The 24,097-nt window shown below is 41.8% G+C and overlaps 2 protein-coding genes across 5 annotated transcripts in view; one reads left to right on the forward strand and one right to left on the reverse strand.

Moving 5' to 3' along the window:
• The window catches only part of LOC309617191 (uncharacterized protein), a 661,226-nt gene that overhangs the window by 618,831 nt on the left and 18,298 nt on the right, over nucleotides 1–24,097 (forward strand). The gene's annotated exons all lie outside the window — the stretch shown is intronic.
• Nucleotides 1–24,097, reverse strand: part of LOC309617194 (uncharacterized protein) — a 549,153-nt gene that overhangs the window by 27,768 nt on the left and 497,288 nt on the right. For 2 of the 3 annotated variants that reach the window (XR_014237786.1, XR_014237787.1), the window contains exons 2-3: nucleotides 23,961–24,036; nucleotides 3,939–8,498 (exon numbers count right to left, since the gene is read on the reverse strand). The gene's annotated coding sequence lies outside the window, so the exon portion shown is untranslated. Of the gene's footprint in view, nucleotides 1–3,938; nucleotides 8,499–23,960; nucleotides 24,039–24,097 lie in introns of those variants that run through there. The other variant, XR_014237785.1, reaches the window with a different exon arrangement.

The following is a 24,097-nucleotide window of genomic DNA, read 5'->3' on the forward strand; positions in this document are numbered from 1 at the left end:
ATATACTATGTTCTTGGATTGGAAGAATCAATATTGTGAAAATGACTATACTACCCAAAGCAATTTACAGATTCAGTGCCATCCCTATCAAACTACCAATGGCATTCTTCAAAGAATTAGAACAAAAAGTTTTACAATTTGTATGGAAACACAAAAGACCCCGAATAGCCAAGCAATCCTGAGAAAGAAAAATGGAGTTGGAGGAATCAGGCTCCCTGACTTCAAACTATACTACAAAGCTACAGTAATCAAGACAGTACGGTAGTGGCACAAAAACAGAAATATAGATCAGTGGTACAGGATAGAATGCCCAGAGATAAACGTACACACATATGGTCACCTAATTTACGACAAAGGAGGCAAGAACATACAATGGAGAAAAGACAGCCTCTTCAATAAGTGGTGCTGGAAAAACTGGACAGCTACATCATGTAAAAGAATGAAATTAGAACACTACCTAACACCATATACAAAAATAAACTCCAAATGGATTAAAGACCTAAATGTAAGACCAGACACTATAAAACTCTTAGAGGAAAACATAGGAAAAACACTCTTTGACATAAACCACAGCAAGACCTTTTTTGACCCACCTCCTAAAGTAATGAAAATAAAACCAAAAATAAATAAATGGGCTTAATTAAACTTAAAAGCTTTTGCATAGCAAAGGAAACCATAAACAAGACAAAAAGACAACCCTCAGAATGGGAGAAAATATTTGCAAATGAAACAACAAAGGATTAATCTCCAAAATATACAAACAGCTCATGGAGTTCAGTATCAAAAAAAACAAACAATCCAATTTAAAAATGGGCAGAAGACCTAAATAGACTTTTCACCAAGGAAGACATACAGATGGCCAAGAGGCACATGAAAAGATGCTCCACATCACTAATTATTAGAGAAATGCAGATCAAAACTACAATGAGGTATCACCTCACACCAGTCAGAATGGCCATTATCAAAAAATCTAGAAACAATAAATTCTGGAAAGGGTGTGGTGAAAAGGGAACCCTCCTGCACTGTTGGTAGGAATGTAAATTGATACAACCACTATGGAGAACAGTATGGAGGTTCCTCAAAAAACTAAAAATAGAACTACCATATGACCCTGCAATCCCACTACTGGGCATATACCCTGAGAAAACCATATTTCAAAAAGAGACATGTACCACAATGTTCATTGCAGCACTATTTACAATAGCCAGGACATGGAAGCAACCTAAATGTCCATTGACAGATGAATGGACAAAGAAGATGTGGCACATATATGCAATGGAATATTACTCAGCCATAAGAAGAAACAAAATTGAGTTATTTGCAGTGAGGTGGACCTAGACCTAGAGTGGACCTAGAGTGGACCTAGAGTCTGTCATACAGAATGAAGTAAGTCAGAAAGAGAAAAACAAATACCATATGCTAACACATATGTATGGAATCTAAAAAAAAAAAAAAAAATGGTACTGATGAACCTACTTGCAGGTAGGAATAAAGATGTAGACATAGAGAATGGACTTGAGGACACGGGGTGGGAGAGGGAAGCTGGGGCGAAGTGAGAGTAGCATCGACATATATACACTACCGAATGTAAAATAGTTAGCTAGTGGGAAGCAGCAGCATAGCACAGGGAGATCAGCTCGGTGCTTTGTGATGACCTAGAGGGGTGGGATAGGGAGGCTGGGAGGGAGGCTCAAGAGGGAGGGGATATGGGGACATATGTATGCCTATGGCTGATTCACTTTGGTGTACAACAGAAACTAACACAGTATTGTGAAGCAATTATACTCCAATAAAGATCTATTTTAAAAAAAGGGATTGTTTGTTTACATTCCCTTTCTGCTATGTCTTTGTAAGTGTAAAGAAATGCAACTGATTTCTGTACGTTAATCTTGTATCCTGCTACCTTGCTGAATTCATTTATCAGTTCTAGTAGTTTTTGTGTGGAGTCCTTAGGGTTTTCTATATAATCTGCATATAGTAACAATTTTACCTCTTCCCTTCCAATTTGGGTACCTTTTCTTTTTCTTGTCTGATTGCTGTGGCTAGGACTTCCAATACTATGTTGAGGAGAAGTGGTAAGAGTGGGCATCCTTGTCTTGTTCCAGATTTTAGTGGGAAGGCTTTCATCTTTACACTGTTGAGTATTACATTGGCTGTGTGTTTGTCATAAATAGTTTTTATTACATTGAGATATGTTTCCTCTACCTACTTTTGTGTTTTTATCATAAATGGATGTTGAATTTTATCAAATGCTTTTTCTACATCTATTGAGATGATCATGTCATTTTTATCTTTTCTTTTGTTGATGTGGTATATCACATTGATTGATTTGCGTATGTTGAACCATCCTTGTGACCCTGGGATGACTGCCCATGTCCTTATTGAAGTGCCTAGTATTGAAATTCCTCTGTAGGACTGATCATAACTTAAAATCAATTATTCATTTATTGTCCAATACCTTCCTGATCCATGGGGCTGTAAGCCCTACCATGCCAGACAATATAACTGTCTTATTTACTGATGTGTGAACCCTGCACCCGACATGTGCTGGACATGGAGAAGGTGCTGAGTACATGTTATGGAATGAATGAATGTGTGCATGAATAAATGTGTGAAGGAAAGTACAGACCCCTCCTTTCCATGTGGTTCCTGGTGATCCCAGCATTGAAGCCATTCCTGATAACATATTATACCACTAACAGTGGTACTCTAACTGAGCAGAACCCAGGGCACTGTGCCCCTGAGGAGACAGTGACTATTTCCGAAATTAGAGAAAGCTGTCCATAAAAAGTTCATTTTGATCTGGTTTTGGAGGATGAGGAGGTTCCCCCCCTCCCAAGACTCTGTAGGGCAGAGGATTTCAGGCAAAAGGAGTAAACAGTATGTCAGATTAGATAGATACTTTTTTTGTATAATTATGTCCCATGCAATATCTGGGATATACTTATCCCAGAACATATTTGTTGTTTAACTGAAATTCATATTTTACTGGGCATTTGTATTTTATTTTGTAATTCTACATATATTCTAGTATGGACCAGCAATAGCACAACATGCTTGGGCTTAGGGAAGGATGAGGGGCACATGAAACTCAGAGTGTCTTGGGGAGCATGGGATGTGAAGCACAAAGGCTCAAGGGCATTACTGTGTGAAAGTACAGTAAGTCACCTACATACAAACCTTCAAGTTGCAGACTTTCAAAGATGCAGACGTGCGTTTGCATGTCCAATCATGTAAGTTCATGTGTCTGGTGTACATTGTCACGTGTGTGCATCCTCTACAAGTGGTTGTGCTTTTGTGTTCTTTACTGTACAGAACTGCATAGAGTACAGTAGTACAGTATCTTTATTTCAAGCCCAGGATGTCCAGAAGCAAGCGTAAAAGCAGCGGTGATGTAGCTGGTACTACTGTACTTTTCAAGGTACTGTACTGTAAGATTAAAAATGTTTTCTTCATTTTTTTGCATTTATTTTTTATGTATTATTTGTGTGAAAAGTATTATAAACCTATTACAGTACAGTACTATATAGCTGATTGTGTTAGTTGGGTACCTAGGCTAACTTTGTTGGACTTGGGAACAAATTGGACTTACAATTGCACTCTGAACTTGTTCGTATTTAGGGGACTTACTGTACCTAAATGTTGGGCCAAGGAGCATGGCTTTCATTCTATGAGCAATGGTTTATAGACAAGAGAATAGCCAGGGATTTCCCTGGTGGTGCAGTGGTTAAGAATCCGCCTGCCAATGCAGGGGACACGGGTTTGAGCCCTAGTCCAGGAAGATCCCACATGCTGTGGAGCAGCTAAGCCCATGCGCCACAACTACTGAGCCTGTGCTCTAGAGTCCTTGAGCCACAGCTTCTGAGCCCGCGTGCCGCAACTACTAAAGCCCATGCTCCCTAGAGCCCGCGCCACAACTACTGAGCCCGCGTACCTAGAGCCTGTGCTCCTCAACATGAGAAGCCACCACAGTGAGAAGCCCGGGCACCACAATGAAGAGTAGCCCCCACTTGCCACAGCTAGAGAAAGCCCGCACGCAGCAATGGAGACCCATTGCAGCCACATAAATAAATAAATAAAATTTATTTTTTTTTAAAAAAAGAGAGAGAATAGCCAGATCAGATCTCGTCAAACCTCTGAGCACCAACCCCACCTTCTTCCACCACAGAGAAGTTCTCCCAGCCCCACTGGAGCTGGTGATATACATTCCATAGTAGAATAGGAATGTGGCTTGTCTTTGGTCTGACTGTACTATTATTTGTGGGAATTGATCTGAGTTCCAAGTCTGTGTGAGCTGGGTAAGTTGCTTCTCCTCTCTGGGTGTTGGCCATCCCATCTCTGAAATGAAAGGCTTGACCAGATGTCTTTAAGGCCCCTCTGAGTTTAAACAACATGGAGGTCTTATTTTGAGACCCTATAACACATCGTAGTACAATATCCAGAGCACGATTTCGAGGCAAAGACTTCAGTGTCCACTCTCAGTGACTTGCCTGTGTGATGTCCCCCCTTCTTCCTTAGACAGTATCTTAGGATGGGTTCCCTAGCAGCAGAGCCTGAGGCAGGGATGCTTCTTGTGCAAGTGACTTATTGAAGGAGCGTATTTAAGGAAAAGGAAACTGAGAGAAGTAAAAATAGGGCAAAGGAAAGTAAGCTAAGAAAGGATGTTTTGTTTTTAGCTGGAGACCTGATTTTAGCCTGATCTCACGAGGAGCTCTGGAGAGCTATGGTCCCGTCATAAAGTAAGGGGCCTGGGCTTATATACTCTCACGTCAGTCACTCATTGGCTATGCAATGCCCCTGTAGGGGGCACAGCCTGGGAATCACCTCTCAGTCCACTGTGGTCGTGTGGCTCCCATCAGTCAAGGGCAATTCACCTGAGAGGGTTGCAGCTGTGAGCCATTAGCAACCAGCATTCACAGCACTTGGGAGATGGGTGCCCCCACCTGGAAAAGATGATCTAGGCAGAATAACTAAAGGTGTCCACTTCAGGTAGTTAGTTCTCAGAGCACTTAAGAAAAGATGTGTCATTGGAAGTGTGAGTAAATAAGAGCCTAAGCAGACAAGAACAAAGACTCTAACGTATTATGTAAACACTTTCAAGGCATGTCTTTTTGTCTGGAACTCACGTTCTATATCTATGAAATGGGAACAGTGGATCTCATTTTCCCTAAGGAGTCTATCATTGCTCCAGTATTTGCAGGCTCTGGAGTTCAACTGCCTTAGTTCAAACTCTAGCTCTTCCACGAATGTGTCTGTGTTTGCCCAGATGAATGTTCTTTGGATTGTAGTAGTCACTGATTACAAAAACATATTCCATCAGGTTGAGCCTCGTCTGAAAGATGGGGGCAGTGATAACAGCACAGACCCTGCGTGTTTAGTATGAAGATGAATGGGAAAATGTATATAAGGTGCTAAACCCGCATCTTCTTCCTCTCCCTAATATCAGTCATGCACACCTTAGTAAGAAATTTAGACCATGTTGTCCTGGGGAATTTCTTAACAAGCTCGATTTTCCTGATTGAGGAGTGAAGGCATGTTTTCTTATCATTTAACAATTAATAAGAAAAGAAACTTAAGGAGAGGTATCTGCAGCCAGGCTGGGTATTTAGGAATAGGGATCAAGGTCTTGCCTGGGCTTATGAAATCTACTACAAGGCAGTCGCCATTTTTCTATCCCTTGTGCTTTCTGTGCATCTTCAGATAGTGTCATGGGAGGCTTAAGGAAGTGGGACAGACCTGGACGAACCTTGTTCTCAGCATATTGCCTTAGGAAAACCACACGCAGATGGGCTTGTTCTGATTTGAGGAAACAGAAGGAAAATAATTCATGGTTTCAAAACTTGACATTTTTTATCTTCCCACCAGATCTGTCATGTGTACTATATTTGCTGCACTTCTTGGCCTGACTTTCTCAAGCTCAAGATTCAGGAATTATACTTGACGTTTCCTCCTAATATGGTCACGAGAGACAAAGAGGAAGGGCTGTGTGTGGTGGGGAAAGAAACGTGGGCTTTGGAGGTGTCCAGACCAAGGTCCGAATACTGGCTCCAGTATTGAGGCATCATGGGATCTCATTCACATCTCCTCTCTCTGAGCCCAACTCCCCCCATCTGTAAAATGGGAATAATCCCTAGTTCCCAGGGATGACACAAGGACCAAGGGGGAGTCAACTCTACACAGTGCTCAGTCAGGCTGCGTGCACGGTAGGTCACCCTGTATCCTGATGAGAACTTATTTAAGTAGCTCTCAAGAAGTTGTTCTCATCCCTAAGAGGACTGTTCAAGAGTCTTACAGCTGCCCATGTTAGAGGCAGAATTCCAGCAAACATGCCTCACTCTGAAGGGGGGTACTTACCACTCTCCTATTCGGCCTCCCTCCCGTTAGCTCCCTCTCTCCTCACCAAGCTTGGCAGCTGCACAGCCATGGTCCCTGTGTCTCATGAACTGACCTCCTATGGGGAGAATTCCCAATGTACAAGGTGGAGGTGATCTCGAAAATTGCTCACATAAAGTGAATCTGACCTCTCTTAGCACTGTCAGATCAATAGTTCTAACAGTGATGCGGATGAGGACCCAGAAGGTGTATGGGTGACACAACCTGGAAGGGAGGATGACGTACCACGTGACAGAAGTGGGAGGCAAAGCAGGGAGGTGGAACCAATTTGGACCCACACCTGTGCATCACTGGGAGGCCTGTGGGAGCCTCCACAGAGGCTGGCAGGTGAGGGAGGCTGAGTTGGGATCAGGACCTGGGGAGCCCATCTAATGGTACAACTGGGTGTCAGGTTGGGGTCCCAGGTAGGAATAAGTCCCGCTGTCCCGGGGGAGATTGGCTACCTCTAAAGCAGCATCCACACACAGGGTAGGCTCAGCACCAGGGGGGTTGGGTCGGCATCAGCATGGCTTCAGGCACACATTGGCATTATTGCCCCATCATGGTCCCTTTACCCTCTGAGCCTGGACCAGCACAGAACCTAGAGTATCGGGGTGCAGGGTATCGTCCTGCCCTCCTGGGGGAGCTGGGGTTGGCAAAGTTCTGTGTTGTCAGAGCCTACTTCTGGGCTCCAGGTTGCCCAGTGGAGCTGGAGGGTTCAACAGGGAAGGCATGAGTGTGGGGGGCCCCCAGTAATAGTAGGAGGAAGCTCACTCCAGGTGCTCTGGGCTCTGGCCTTGAGGAAATGACCCACTAAGTGACTCATGGCAGGTGCACTCTGTAGGCTTCACATCCCCACTTCCTGGACCATCTGTATCTCCATCAGAAAGGCTCGGGGTGACTCAGCTGCCGCTACGCCTCTGATCCCCGTCCTCATTCTTCTCCTCTTTTCTGTGTCTCAATTTGTAATTTTATCTCATTTCCTTCGAAACCCCGGCAGGTCCACCCTCAGCTGTACATCGGCATCCTTGCTCACTTTCCCAAAGCCTTGCCGGTGGAGAAGAGGAGGCTGGGTTCCCTTCTGTCCCATCATTGTCCCACTCTCCTGTCGCCATCTTCCCTGCATCCGTAAGGGAACGGTCTGGCCTTCATCCTGGTGGCATGAAACACACACACACACGCACACCCCGCGCCCCATTCCCCCACCTCCTCTTCAGCCTTCCCATGTCACACTGCCTGCATCTACCCCCGGGGATGGCGACGGTGACCCAAAACTGTCAACTCACTCTTTCACGCTCACTTAGAGCGCATTACAGACATATTGTGCAAAGAGCTTCCATTTACAGAAGCATCAGTGTGCAGTTTTTGGGCTGTGAAGGACAAGTGCACTCCTGTCTTTTACTGACCAGAAAAGGAGGGCTGCCCATCTCCCCCAGCCTGAGAGTAGGCTGGGGGCTGAGCCCCAAGAGGTGCCGGCCCCTCCCGTGACTGCAGGGGCAGGTGGTAGCGTCCTCCTGCTCAGCACCCTCTGCTGGTCACCCACGCCCGCACGCCCACCCGGCCCCAGGGCGGTCTGATGCTGCAGAGAAGTCTCTATCTCTTGGTCCACATGCCCCCACGATTGTTCTTTCTGAGCCCTTTAGCTCCTTTAAAATTGGAACAAAAGATATCCTCCCACCCTGGGTAGTTCCCCTTGCAACTATGCCCTGCACCCCAACCATGCCATCTGGTTGTCTTTCCTGGGCCCGTGTGGCTCTGCTTGGGTCTCCAGGACTGCCTGCTCAGGGTGTGTGCTCTGAGCATGGCAGAGAGGTAGGGTCACATTACATCAGAATACCAGAAGTGGCCCCATGATTCTCTCCTGTGGGACTCAGCCCCCACCCCCAGCACAGCACTGCCGTCTATGGCTGAGCACATCCTGTCCCAAGACTGTTCTGCCTTTTCTCGCTCCCCTTCCCTCTGCATCCACCCTCCTCCAGCCACGGTGAGCATCCTGAAGACTTATCGCTGCTCTATGGTGCCATGTCTGTGCCCATGCTGTGCTACTCTCCCTGCTGGGATGCTGTTTCCACCGTCCGTTCCTTGAATAATTCCTGCTCATTTTCAGCACTGACCTCAGGGGTCACCTTTTGGGGAGAGCCTACTCAGGCTCTGCTTCACCTCTGTCCATCTCAGTTTGGGGCCCTCTTCTGTGTCCTATAATACTCCATCTAAAAATCTGTATATCTCTATAGTGGGATGTTGGGATGGCCAGAGCATGGGCCACTGTCTTAGTCTGTCCTGACTACTGTAACAAAATACCACTGACTGGGTGGCTTGTAAACAACAGAAATTTCTTGGTCACATTTCTGGAGGCTGAGAAGTCCAAGATCAAGGTGCCAGCATGGTTGCCTTCTGGTGAGGGCCCTCTTCCTGGTTTATAACTCATGCCTTCTGCTGTGTATTTATACGGTAGATGGGGCTAGGGTTCTCTCTGGAGCTTCTTTTATAAGGGCACTAATCCCATTCATGTGGGCTCCACCCTCATGACCTAAGCACCTCCTAAAGGCCTCACCTTCTAATATCATCACATTGGGCATTAGGATTTCAACACAGGAATTTTACAGGGACACAAACATTCAGACCATAGTAGCCACTCTAGCTATGCTTGAGCAAAGTCCAGAAGCATCACCAGGCCTCAGTTTCCTCATCTGTGAAACAAACAGAATGACAGCAGATCCTCTGTCATAGGTTAGGGCATGGCCTCGATTAGATGATGCACGTGAATGATGGATGGGCTTGGCATGGTGTCCAGCCTACAGTAAGCTGGACCACCCCCAGCTACTCTTTGTAGTGTCTCATATAGTGTTGGTGTGGTTTGTCTTTCAATGAAGGGGCTGGTGATGCTTGTCTCTAACACTCCAGTGCCCAGTACAGGGCTTAGCAGAAACCAAGTGCTCAGAACAAAGGGAATGGATAAAGATAGGATATAGTAAGGAGATGCATAGGGTATCTAACCATCACTATGAAAATTACAGTAATTGGTTGAAAGCAGTGGGGCAAACAGGTTTGCCTAAAAAGACAAAAATAATAGTGGTATGAATGGTAGCTTACGGATCTTTCATTCTTAGTCTGCTTCTTAAATTGATTTACATTATGAGCATGAGTACGTGAATGTGATTGTGTATGTATTGGGGGAGGGTGGTTTCCTGGCCTCATAGCACCGATTAAAAACCCTTGTCGTCCCGGCAGGCAACAGCCAGGGGACAGATCCCCAAGGGGTGGGTTTATCCCTGGGTCAGTTGCTGAGGAAGCCTGAGCATCTGCTGTTATTCTTGTCCAAGTGGCTGTGGACAGGCAGTTCAGAATGCCTGAACTGCTGCTGGGGTCCCAGGGTGACTCAGACCTGGGGACTGATGATACGTGTTGTCATATTTCTGAATAATTAAAGAGCTGCTTCCATTTGTGGGGACTTACTTTGAAGCCATCACAATGTATTAGTGGTCAAGTAGGCTTCATGTGTGAGAATTTAAAAGGTGAGAGAGGGATTGCTGGGTCATATGGTAGTTCTATTTTTAGTTTTTTAAGGAACCTCCATACTGTTCTCCATAGTGGCTGTATCAATTGACATTCCCACCAACAGTGCAAGAGGGTTCCCTTTTCTCCACACCCTCTCCAGCATTTGTTGTTTGTAGATTTTCTGATGATGCCCATTCTGACCGGTGTGAGGTGATACCTCATTGTAGTTTTGATTTGCATTTCTCTAATAATTAGTGATGTTGAGCATCCTTTCATGTATTTGTTGGCAATCTGTATATCTTCTTTGGAGAAATGTCTATTTAGGTCTTCTGCCCATTTTTGGATTGGGTTGTTTGGGTTTTTTTCATATGTATATGTATAGCTGATTCACTTTGTTATAGAGCAGAAACTAACACACCATTGTAAAGCAATTATACTCCAATAAAGATGTTAAAAAAAAAAAAAAGGTGAGAGAGGAAACCCATGGCCAAGAAGATAAAGTTTAGCACTATAAGTAAGTGTGAGCCATGCATGGTGTCTACATCCCAAGAAACACCGTTTCCTGAAGGCATGCCTTCCAGGCCCCTTTGCATTTGTACACCATTCCATTTCTTTAGCAAAGCCGGCCCAGAATAATCTGTAATGAGGGGTGAGAGAGGTTTGATGTGCCTCTTGAGGCCAGGCATTTTCTCAGCCATGGGAACATTCAGACCAGGGCTTCTTAGAACCGAGGAGGTGACCTCATGAGCAACAAGTCTTTCTCTCTGAGCCTCAAGCTTTTGTTTTTCTGTAAAATGGAACTAAAGGTGTAGGACCTGCCCATCTTATGGGGTTGTGATGATGGTCAAATTGGGTGATGCATGTGATGTAAGAAAAAATGAGCATTTGGGCTGATATAAGGAAGTGTCACTTGTATGAAAAGATGTGACTTCATTCCTTTAATTTGTGGGGTCTGCCTGTGTGTGATTCTAGGCATTCCTTTTCCCCTTGTAGCTTGGTGAACAGCAAGGGGTAGGTTTCTGTCTCAGAAAAAAAAACAACAACAAAAACCCCCGATTATTTACAAGAGCTGGAGTATGCCAACTCCAGAAGCTGACAGGGTGGTTCCTGGGGCCTCTGAAGACTGAACTAGAAATTCTCCCCTTGCTGAACCCAAAGGAAATATGGGCAGGAACCAGAAGTCACTCAGGATTCAGAAATAGTGGCCATTTACAGAGTAAAGCTACTAAATTATGCCCAGCCAGCTGTCTTTAGAATATGATTATAGGTGACCCAAAGGAGCAAAACTAGCCCGAACTCAAAGGAATGAATGCTCCGTAATGTCATGATGTGCAGAGCCAGACATCAGCTGCCACTGACAGAATTTACATGAGAAATTATAGAGACAGACATGGTCCATGCTGGGTGTCTCTGAGTTTGCTCAGATTAATGTTATTTAGTTTTAAACAGCTGCTGATAAGGTCGGTAGGTAGGTAGATGAAAGAAAAGGAAGTGAGGGAGGGAGGGAATAGGGGATAGGTAGGTAAATATAGATACAGCTAGAATGAACTCTTTTTTCTCAACTTCCAATCTTTCTTTTGATGGAAGAAATGCTCATACATTGAAAAGACATAGGGAGAGCCCTGTGTTCAGAGCTGAGGGGTCTATAATAGAATTCCAGCTGTGACAATTCCTTGAAGCCCCCATGTGTGAGCTCACGCCTACTTGTGCACATGGTGTGTCCTATAAAATAAAGGAGTTGGTCCAGATTCGTGCGTAAAGCCTATCCCAGCTTCAACAGCCTAAGCTCTACTCATAACAGGGAGGTTTAGCTGAGAAATTCTCAATACCTGGGCCAGTGTCATGACATGGCTAGTGGAGCAGCCATCGTATATTTTAATTATGGCAAGAAAGCAACTTTTTGATAGAATGGGTGAGTGCAAACATTTGGCAACTTCCTGCATGAGTGCAAATGAAAAGCGATGATATTAGGGCTGTTATTTTTTTCCTCAAGAATGACTTCCTTTGTGCGGCAATTGGAGGCTTTCAGGAAGTTATTCTTTCTGGTGCTGCTGGTGTTTAAGCATCAGAATTAACCTGCATTCAGTAATCTAAAGTAACTGTTTTCCAAGTTAATTAAGTGAATGATTCTTGACGTTTGACAATGAACTATAACATGGGAACAGCATGAGGCAGTTTTCCCCTTTAATTTAAAAAAAGGGTCTTGTCTACTCCATTTCATATTAGAGCCGCCATCATTATCTGTGAGCAGACACAGAGCTGATGAGCTTCTTTGGGTCAGATATTTTTTTTTCCTATGCATAAAACAATCCAGACTAGCACTTCTCAAATTTTAGTGTTCATTAGAATAGTCTGAAGATCTTTTTTAAATGCAGAGTAGGATACAGTAGTTTGAGATGGGATCTACCGGAGGTCCTGCATTTCTATCAGTCTCTCAGGTAAAGCTTATGACGCTACTCATCCGTGAACCCCACCTTCAGATCTCTGTATCTACGACGTATCTTCTTATCTATGTCTATATGGGGGGAGGGAAAAGAGCGGAGGAGGGAGAGAATGAACCAAGCTGTTCTAAGATGCTGGGGCTGTGATGGGCTATTCTTACCCATCAGCCAGGACCCCTTGCCCTGTGCATTAACTAAGCTGGGGAGCTCTCAGGGTGAATTGAGCTGTCAACCACAGCTGTGGCTGAAATCAGATGCAGGTCAAAGGGATGTTACTCTGGGCGCCAAAAGCATCTGCTGTATTAGGACACAGAGGAGTGTGAGGAGAAGATTCTGTCTGGCAGCCAGAGCAGCCAGACGTGAATGTTAACTACCGGGTGCACCAGGAATCCGTAGACATGTCCCTGAAATAGACCCATGAACAGACGCTCAGAAGTAGACACCACGAAAGCCAGATACAGATGCTTCAAAGTCTTCAGACTTAATGAAGAGCAGCACCTGGGTGTCAATTTGGTGTCTGTGCCCTTGTTGTCACGGAGTCACCTGCATGTGCACTGGCTTCTACCTGTGAGGTCAACTCGGTCAGCTTGGGAGCTGGAGATGGAGCTTGGGCATGGGTGGTGGTGGACTCCACATGCTCAGAAATCCTCATAGAATTGGACTGAAATAACCCTCATTCCTGTGCACTGGGCTAACTGGCCAGGGTTCCAAACAATCCCAGCTTCAAGGCTGCCTTGCTTTTCGCTTAGGCTGTTAAAGGAACATTCTAAATGCATCTTTTTTCATCCGTCCCTTATGAACAGCTGTTGACCAGAGAGGTCTCTTTTGGCGTCAGAGAGGGTTAAAGGAGGAGAAGTACAGTTGTGAAATATTCTTTGACATTTCAAATATAATAAGTAACAGAACATCCAAATCAGGAAAGGGGATTCCCCTGACATTAGGCTGTGGGACTCAGGGGCACTGCCAACTCCCTCATCAATTTTAGGACTCACAAATGTGAAGCTCTGTCATTCCCCATACCCTGGTAAGGCTATCTCCTTTAAGGCTGTGCAACCATTGAGGCTCAGATGATTAAACATCTCCAATGAGCCTAACAGAAGACAATGGCATCTGTTATTTACCTAGGGGGAAGTCAGAGGGGAAAATGTGTGTGAGCTGGGGATCATTTATGCAGCATTGAACTAGGGTTGGGATGGAAGGGAGCTGGAGGTGGAACATCAGTTAGGCCTAAGCATATGGGAATATTTTCTGATCAAACACAGGACAACTCTGTGTTGTTCAGACCAGGGCAGAAAAGAGAGATGGCAACTCACATAATGCAGGAGTAAAGGGAAATGGCACTTACAGAGCACCTACCATATACCAGGAACTAACCCTTTTTCTTCTACATATTGCTTTTTCTAGAATGATACAACAAACTCAGTAAATAGTGACTTAAAAAATTTCCATTTTATATGAAGAAATAGATGTTCAGTGACCTTAAGACTTACTTATTCCTTCAAAGCTAAAAATTGCTGGAACTTTCAAATCTAGATCTGCTTGAACCCAAGGTCAAGAAATTCCCACTTTGGGTAATTTTTAAAATGTTATTATTATATAATATTAAGGCTGTGGATGAAAGAGGCAAATCATTACATATACAACGTATGCAAATATATTTTCTCTAAGTGGGTATTAATTTTAGCTCTGTGCTTCCCAGAAGGGAAGTCAGGGAGGGAAATAAGGAATGAAGGTATTTTGCAGAACTGATGAGGCCTGTAAACTCTGAAGACAAGGTGTTTAAAGTTTGTTTGGTACTATCATCTTCAGACTTTATGCATGTAGCTCTTCAACAAAACATAGATAAAATTATATGGTTCATTCATATATATTTATATAGGCCCTCTTATTCCAGCCCTACTCCCCCTATAATGCCTCCTTGAAACCCCACCTCTAATGGGTATCCTTCCTGGACTGCTTTAGTCTTTGTGGTAGCTCCCAGTTGTGCATTCCACAGTTTTTCCAGTTATTGAGATATAACTGACATACAGCACTGTGTAAGTTGAAGGTGTGCAGCTTATGGACCTGACTTAGATATACTGTGAAGCGATTACCACAACAAGTTAACATCCATCATCTCATATAGACACGCACACACACGAAAAGAATGTTTTTTCCCTTGTGATGAGAACTCTTAGGATGTACTCTCTTAGCAACTTCCAAATATACCATCCAGCAGTGTTCATTAGAGTAAACACGTTGTACGTTACGTCTACTGTACTTATTTATCTTATAACTGGAAGTTTGTACCTTTGACCACCTTCATCCAATGCCCCCCACCGTCCGCCCCATCTCTGGCAACCACAAATCTGATCTCTTTTTCTATGAATTTTTCTTTTCTTTTTAAATTTTTATTGGAATATAGTTGATTTACAATGTTGTGTTAGTTTCAGGTGTACAGCAAAGTGAATCAGTTATACGTATATCCGCTTTTAAGATGCTTTTCCCATATAGGCCATTAGAGAGTACTGAGTAGAGTTCCCTGTGCTATAGAGTAGGTCCTTATTAGTTATCTATTTTCCATATAGTCGTGTGTATATGCCAATCCCAATTTATCCCCCACCCCTTACCCCCCGGTAACCATAAGTTTGTTTTCTACATCTTTATTTCTGTTTTATAGATATCTATGTATTTTTCTTTAAGATCCCAAATGTAAGTGAGATCATACAGTACTTGTCTTCCTAATTCTCCTTAGCATAATGCTCTCAAGGTCCATTCATGTTGTCGCAAATGGCAGGATTTCTTTTTTTAATGGTTGAATAATATTTCATTGTATATCTATATTTTATATGTATATATAGTACTTATCTAAAGATATTATATCAATTTCTTCATCCATTCATCCATCGATGAACACTTAGGTTGTTTTCATGTCTTGGCGCTTATAAATAATGCTATAGTAAACACGGGGGTGGAGATATCTCTTCAACATGTGTTTTCATTTCCTTTGGAAATACACCAAGAACTGAGATTGCTGGGTCTTTTGGTAGTTCTGTTTTTAAATTTTGGTGGAACCTCCATACTGTCTTCCATAATGGCTTTACCAATTTACATTCCCACCAACAGTGTACTAGGATTCCTTTTTCTCCATATCCTTGCCAGCATTCATTCTCTTGTCTTTTTCATAAGAGCCATTCTAACAGATGTGAGAAGATATCTCATGTGGCTTTGATTTGCATTTCCCCAGTGACTAGTGATGGTAAGCACCATTTCATGTACCTGTTAGCCGTTTGAATCAAATATCTTCTTTGGAAAAATGTCTATTCAGGTCCTTTGCCCATTTTAAAAAAATTAATTAATTTATTACTTTTGGCTGCATTGGGTCCTCATTGCTGCACACGGGTTTCCTCTAGTTGTGGCGAGTGGAGGCTACTCTTCATTGTGGTGTGCGGGCTTCTCCTTGCGGTGGCTTCTCTTGTTGTGGAGCACGGGCTCTAGGCACACGGGCTTCAGTGGTTGTGGCTTGCGGGCTGTAGAGCACAGGCTCAGTAGTTGTGGTGCATGGGCTTAGTTGATCCACGGCATGTGGGATCTTCCTGGAGCAGGGCTCGAACCTGTGTCCCCTGCATTGGTAGGCAGATTCTTAACCACTGCGCCACCAGGGAACTACCTGCCCATTTTTTAACTGAATTATTTTTTGCTACAGAGTTGTATGAGTTTTTAAATATACTTTGGATATTAACTCCTTATCAGATATATGATTTGCAAATATTTCTTCCCATTCTATAGTTGTTTTTCATTTTGTTGATTCTTTTGTTGTGTAGAAGCTTTGTAGTTTGATGTAATCCCACTTGTTTATTTTTAAATATCTAAAAAAAATCATTGCTAAGACCCATCTCAAGGAGCTTTTTTCCTATCTTTTCTTCTGGTTTTATGGTTTCAGGTCTTTCATTTAAGTCTTTAATTCATTTTGAGTTGATTTTTTGTGAAGGGTAGAAGATAGGAGTATAGCTTCATTTTTTTTTTATAGGTGCTTTTTTCCCAGCACTGTTTATTCAAGCATTCTTCAATTTCTCCATTGAGAGTTCTTGGATCCCCGGTCAATTTTAGTTGACCATATATGCTTGGGTTTATTTCTGGGTTCTCAATTCTGTTCCATTGTTCTATGTGTTTGTTTTAATGCCTGTACTGTACTGTTTCAATTACTATAGCTTTATAATGCAGTTTAAAATCAAAGTGTGATGCCTCCTACTTTCTTCTTCTTTCTCAGAATTGCTTTGGCTATTTGGGGTCTTTTGTGGTTCCATATATTTTAGGATTGTTTTTTCTACTTCTGTAAAAAATGCCATTGGAATCTTGATAGGGATTGTGTTGCTTCTACAGATGCCTGTGGGTAGTTTGAACATTTTAACAATATTAATTCTTCTAATCCATGAACACAGGACACGTTTCCATTTATTTGTGTTTTCTTCAATTTCTTTCATCAATGTTTTGTACTTTTCAGTGTAGAGATCTTTCACCTCCTTGGTTAAATGTATTCCCAAGTATTTTATTGTTTTAGATGGAATTGTAAATGAGAAAAATTAATTTTTCAGATAATTTGTTGTCAATGAATAGAAACAGTACTAATTTTTGCATGTTAATTTTGTATCCTGCAACTTTACTGATGTTGTTGATTAGATCTAGTAATTTTTTGGTGGAATATTTAGGATTTTCTATATATAAAGTCATGTCATCTGCAAACAGAGACAATTTTACTTCTTTCTTTCCAATTCTGATGCCTTTACTTTTTGTTTGTTTTGCTTTCTTGATTGCTATGGCTAGGACTTCCAGTACTATGGTGAATAGGAGTGGTGAGAGTGGGCACTCTTGTCTTGTTCCTGATGTTAGAGGAAAATTTTTCAACCTTTCACCATTGAGTATGATGTTAACTGTGGACCTGTCATATATGGCTTTTATTATGTTGAGGTGTATTCCTTCTATGCCCAATTTATTAAGAGTTTTATCACGAATGGATGTTGAATTTTGTCAAATCCAAATTTTTCTATATCTATTGAGATGATCACATAATTTTTTGCTTTCATTCTATTTGTGTGATGTAACTGATTTACATATGCTGAATCAGCCTTGCATTCTAGGGGTAAATCTCACTTGATGATGGTGAGTGATCCTTTAAATGTGCTGTTGAATTTGGTTTGCTAGTATTTTATTGAGCATTTTTATATCTATATTCATGAAGGATAACAACCTAGTTTTCTTGTATCTTTTCTGGCTTTAGTATCTAGGTAATGTTGGCCTTGTAAAATGAGTTTGGAACTATTCCCTCTTATTTGATTTTTTTGAAGAGTAGAAGGTTTGGCATTAATTCTTTTTTAAATGTTTGGTAAAATTCACCAGTGAAGCCATCTGGTCCTGGGCTTTTCTTTGTTGGAAGATTTTTTTAAATTACTAATTCAATATCCTTACTAGTTTATTTTTTTCAGTTATACATACATATATATGTATGTATATATATAATGTGTGTATGTGTGTATATATATTCTTCATATTCTTTTCCATTATGGTTTATTACAGGATATTGAATATAGTTCCCAGTGCTATACAGTAGGACCTTGTTGTTCATCCACTCTATATACAGTAGTTTGCAGCTGCTAGTCCCAAACTCCCAATCCAGCCCTCCTCTACCCACCCCTCCACCTTGGAACCACAAGTCTGTTCTCTATGTCTGTGAGTCTGTTTCTATTTTGTAGATATGTTCATTTGTGCCATATTTTAGATTCCACATATAAGTGATATCATATGGTATTTGTCTTTCTCTCTCTTTCAGACTTACTTCACTTAGTATGATAATCTCTAGGTCCATCCATGTAGCTGCAAAGGGCGTTATTTCATTCTTTTTTATGACTGAGTAGTATTGTATGTATGTATATACCACATCTTCTTTATCCATTCATCTGTCGATGGACATTTAGGTTGTTTCCATGTCTTGGCTATTGTAAATAGGGCTGCTATGAACACAGAGGTGCATGTATCTTTTCAAATTATAGTTTTGTCCCAGGAGGGGGATTGCTGGATCATATGGCAACTCTTTTTAGTTTTATGAGGAACTTCCATACTGTTCTCTATAGTGGCTGCACCAATTTACATTTCCACCAACAGTGTAGGAGGAACCTACACTGTTTAACTGTTCTTAATATTATAGAGCAATTTTAATATTTTTCATAATTCATCAATTCATATACTAAGTACTCACAGGGCACAGGGCACTGTCCCAACCTTGTAATTGTGCATCTCACACAATCTAACAGCATTATTAAAGCACTGTGGTCTCAGGCCCAAACTATCATCTCAGCAGATCAAAGTCTGTACTAAGCAGTCAGATCCATGTATTTGGCCACAGGTTAGTTCAGTTTGAGGGTATACATCCCTGCCACCATCCCAACTCACACTGCTCAAACTGCTTTCTCCTGGTCATGTGTGTGACACCCTTTTCTCCACACCCTCTCCAGCATTTCTTATTTGTAGACTTTTTAATGAAGGCCATTCTGACTGGTGTGAGGTGGTACCTCATTGTAGTTTTGATTTGAATTTCTCTAATAATTAACAGTGTTGAGCATCTTTTCATGTGCCTTTTGGCCAACTGTATGTCTTCTTTGGAGAAATGTCTATTCAGGTCTTGTGCCCATTTTTTGATTGGGTTGTTTTGGTTTTTTTGTTATTGTATGAGCTGTTTGTATATTTTGGAAATTAAACTCTTGTTGGTCACATCATTTGCAAATAATTTCTCCCAGTCCATAGGTTGTCTTTTCATTTTGTTTATGGTTGTGTTTTCTGTGCACAAGCTTATAAGTTTGATTAGGTCCCATTTGTTTATTTTTGTGTTTATTTCTATTTCCTTGGTAGATTGACCTAAGAAAACGTCAGTACGATTTGTGTCAAAGAATGTTTTGCCTGTATTCTCTTCTAGGAGTTTTATGGTATCGTGTCTTATATTTAAGTTTTTAAGTCATTTTGAGTTTTTGTGTATGGTGGGAGGGTGTGTTCTAACGTCCCTGATTTACATGCAACTGTCCAACTTTCCCAGCACCACTTGCTGAAGAGACTGTCTTTTTCCCATTTTATATTCTTGCCTCCTTTGTCCAAGATTAGTTGTCCATAGGTGTGTGGATTTATTTCTGGGCTCTCTCTTCTATTCCATTGATCCATATGTCTGTTTTTGTGCCAATACCACGCTGTTTTGATTACTGTAGCTTTGTAGTATTGTCTGAAGTCTGGGAGGTTATGCGTCCTGCTTTATTCTTTTTCCTCAGGATAGCTTTGGCAATTCTGGGTCTTTTATGGTTCCATATAAATTTTAGGATTATTTGTTCTAGTTCTGTGAAAAATGTCATGGGTAATTTGATGGGGATTGCATTGAATCTGTAGATTGCTTTGGGTAGTATGGCCATTTTAATAACATTAATTCTTCCAATCCAAGAGCATGGGATTCAATATCCTTACTAGTAATTGATCTGTTCAGATATTCTGTTTCCTCCTAATTTGGTGTTGGTAGGTAATATATTTCTAAGAATTTTTCCATTTCGTCTAGGATGTCCAGTTTGTTGGTATATAGTTGTTCATAGTAGCCTCTTAGGATGCTTTGTATTTCTGTAGTACCAGATGTAATGTCTCCTTTTTTCCTTTATTAGTCTAGTTAAAGGCTTGTCTATTTATCTTTTCAAAGAACTACCTCTTAGTTTTTAAAATCTTTTGTATTGTTTTCCTGTCCCCTGTTTCTGCTCTAATATTATCTCCTTCTTTCTGCTAACTTTGGGTTTATTTTACTTTTTCTAGTTCCTTGAAGCATAGTTAGCTTGCTTATTTGATATCTTTGTTTCTTAATGTAGGCCTTTATTATTATGAACTTCCCTCTTAGAACTGGATTTGCTGTATCCCATAAGTTTTGGTATGTTGTGTTTCCAGTTTCATTTGTCTCAAGGTACTTTTCTATTTAATTTTTTCTTTGATCCATTGGTGGTTCAGGAGAGAGTTGTTTGATTTCTGTGTTCAAGAGTTATCCAGTTCTCTACTGTTATTGATTTTTAGGTTCATGCCATTTTGGTCAGAGATACTCAGCATGATTTCTATCTTCTTAAAGTTTCTAAGACTTTTGTTGCCTAATATACCATCTATCCTAGAAAACACTCCATGTGCACTTGAATGTGTATTCTGCTGTTGAATAAAATGTTTTGTATAAGTCCATCTAGTCTATAATGTTGTTCAAATCCACTGTTTCCTTATTGATTCTCTGGATAATCTATCCATTATTGAGAGTGGGATATTAAAGTCCCCAACTATTATTGTATTGCTGTTTATTTCTCCTTTTAGTTCTGTTTTTGGTTTATATATTGAGGTGCTCTGATATATGGTAATCGTAAATATTATAATTGTTAGATCTTCTTGAAGGATTGATGCCTCTATCATTATATAATGTCTTTGTCTCTTTTAATATTTTTAAAGTTTATTTTACCTATTATAAGTATAGCTAATCCTTGCTTTTTATTACCATTTGCTTGAAATATCTTTTTTTTTCATTCCTTTACTCTCTATGCATATCTTTAGAGCTAAAGTGAGTCTTGTAGGCAGCATATTGTTGGATCTTGATTTTTTAAATGCATTCAGCCATGCTGTATCTTTTGATTAGACAATTTAATTCATTTACTTTTAAAGTAATTATTGATAGGTAAGGACTTACTGTTGCCATAACTGTTTTCTGACTGGCTTGTAGATACACTGTTCCTTGTTGCTTATCCTGTTCTTTTGCCTGTGTGTTTTGAAGCCTTTTGGTATTAGTATGCTTTAACCTGATTATTATGTTCTTTTGGGTAATTACTACAGTTTTTATCCTTGTGGTTACCATGAGGCTTACATAAAGTATCTTAAAATTAGAACATCCTATTTTGATGTTACAGTTTACACATTTTTAATATTTCACATCCATAACAGGTTATTATAGGTATGGTTATTTTTACTACATTTGTTTTTAGTTTTTAAACTAGAGTTGTAAATGAAACATCCCCCCATTACCATATTGAAAAATCTGTGATTATAAATTTACCATTACCAGTAAGTTTTATGACATACCTTATGTGTTTATATGATGTTAATTAGTGTTCTTTTACTTCCACTAGAACTCCCCTTAGCATTTCTTGTAAGGCAGGTCTAGAGGTGATGAACTTGCTCACCTTTTGTTTGTTCAGGAAAGTTATTATCTTTCATTTTTGAATAACCCTTGGTTAACAGTGTTTTCCTTTCAGTGTTTTTAATGTATCATCCCACCCTCTCCTGGCCTGAACGTTGCTATTGAAAAATGCACCTATAGTCTTATGGAGGTTCCCGTTTATGTAACTTCCCTCTCTTCCCTTGCTGCTTTCAAAATTCTTTGTATTTGACAATTTAATTATGTGTCCCAGTGTAGTCCTATTGGGGTTCAACCTATTCTGGATCCTTTAGGCCTCATGGATCTGGATGTCCATTTCTCTCTCCAGGTTTGGGAAGTTTCCAACCATTATTGCTTTAAATATACTTTCCTTTTTTCTTCTCCTTCTGGGAGTCCCATAACATGGATGTTTTTTCCTTTAATTTTGTCCCATTTATCCTGTAGGCTTTCTTCACTCTTTTTCATTCTTTTTTCTTGCTCCTCTGACTGGGTAATTCCAAATGCCCTGTCTTCTAGATCACTGATTCTTCTGCATGGATGAATCTACTGTTCAAGCTCTCTATTGAATTCTACTACAGTTTACTCAATGTATTTTTCCTTTGGGATTTGTTGGTTGAACTTTTGTTCATGAATTGTTTTCCTAATTTCATTTAGTTGTCTCTGTGTGCTTGTAGTTCACTGAACTTATTTAAAGAGGGTTATTCCAAATTCTTTGACAGTTCCTAGGTCTCCATTTCTTACAGTCAGTTATAAGAGCTTTATTAGTTTCCTTTGGTGGTGTCATATTTCCCATTTTTTGTAATCCTTGATTTCTTATGTTGGTATCTACATGCTTGAGTAAGTAGTCTCCTCTTCCAGACTTTAATTGGTTTTCTGCATGTGTCAGTCTGTAACGTCCTTGGCAGGTGGGGCTTGCTGTCAGGGTCTATTTAGGCAAGGCTTTTGCCCAAGCTCTGAGGTGTTGCCACTCTTGATTTTGCTCCCTGCCCAAATGAGACTGTACGATGGGCTCAGCTATTTCCTGGGTGTTCTGGTCAGGCTTTCTAATTGGGACTGGGTATATATTATACTCAGCAGTAGAGAGGGCTATGAATTAGCATCCCTGTCCTGATGGGGCAGCAGAAAAAGGCATCAAGGTCTGGATGACTCATTGTTTGGGGAATTGAACTAGGCAACACTATGTACTGAATTTCCTTACCCGACAGGGCCACCATTTTGTGCTGCAGATGGGGGTAACCCTGGGATTTGCTTTCTGTTCACTGTCAGTCACTGTAAGCAAGGCTGTAAAATGGGCTCCACTGCTTCCTATGTGCTCTGTTTAGGTCCTCTGGTTGGCAGGCTGTAGTCAGAAGTGAGTTCCTGCAAATTAGTTTTTCTTCCCAGACAGACAGGGCCCTTTGTAGGCTCTAAGGCTGGCAAGGCTCTTATTTGGAGGTCAAATTAGGCAGAACTTGGTATCAAGTTCCCTGGCCTCAGTAGCCACTGTCCCAGGTCTGCAGATGGGTAGGACCACCGACCAGGTTCTTGGTGGCAGTGTAACTGGAAGTGCAAGATGGGCTACACAGATTCCTGGGAACTCTGGTTAGGGTTCCTTGTTGGGTGGGGCTGTACGTTAGCTTCCCTGCCCAGTCAAGCTGCAGAATAGGCCCCAGGCCCAGCAAGGGCTTTGTTTGGGAATCAAATAAGACAGACCTATATGCTAAGCTCCCTGGAGAAGATGGGTCACCATCTTGACTCTGCAGACACAAAGCTGCTGGCCACGTTCTCTGTTCAAATGCCACTGTAATCAGGGCTGCAGGGTATGCTACCAAGATTCCCAGGAACGCTGGTTAGGGTTTTGGTTAGAGGCTGTATGCAGCAGTGGGCAGGGCTACAGCTTAGTTTCTCTGCACAGGGGGGCAGGGGAGCCACAGAAAAGGCCCCAAGGCTGATAGGAGGCAGTCCTGTCTATCAAACACTTTGCAGAGACCAGCCAGTGACCCCAGATGGGCAGAACCACTGGCCAGGCTCCCTGCTCACGTGCTGCTATGCTAAGTCATTTTCCAGGTGCTGAGGCTTCCTGGTTGAGCAGGGCCATGAGTTAGCTCCCCTGCTTAGGGGTATAGGGGCCAGGCTCAGCTTGAGCTTTTCATCTGAGGCCCCAAATCAGGCAGACCTGTACCCCATTGAGCTGAGTTCCCACCACCTCAGCTCAGCAGATGAGTGAAGCTAGTGGTTAAGACTTCTACTTGGGCACTGCAGGCAGGAACTCAGTCGGCCAAGATCCAAGTGTTTGTTGGTTGTTCAAACCCCTCCCCTCTTCTCCATCACAATCTGATTCTGAATAGGGACTCCCAATAAGTTACCCACATTGCTGGGGCAGCTGGATGTCCACCCTGGGCCTTCTTTTCTCACTGGAGGAGCCCTCCTGGGGTGGTGGTGCACCAGCCTGGGGAGGGGCAATGTGGTCAGTGTGTAGCTGCTCGTCTTACCCTTCTTGTGTGGTCTGTCTCAGCCCTGTGTTCTAGGATTTTCTCAGTGGTGTCTTGTCCACGAATAGTTGTTGTTCTCTGTGAGGGAGAATGAAATCAGTAACTCCCCATGGTGCCATCTTGATGGCATCACTCCC

Source organism: Balaenoptera borealis, assembly GCF_965194805.1.
Source record: "Balaenoptera borealis genome assembly, chromosome: 19".
Lineage (NCBI taxonomy): Eukaryota > Metazoa > Chordata > Mammalia > Artiodactyla > Balaenopteridae > Balaenoptera > Balaenoptera borealis.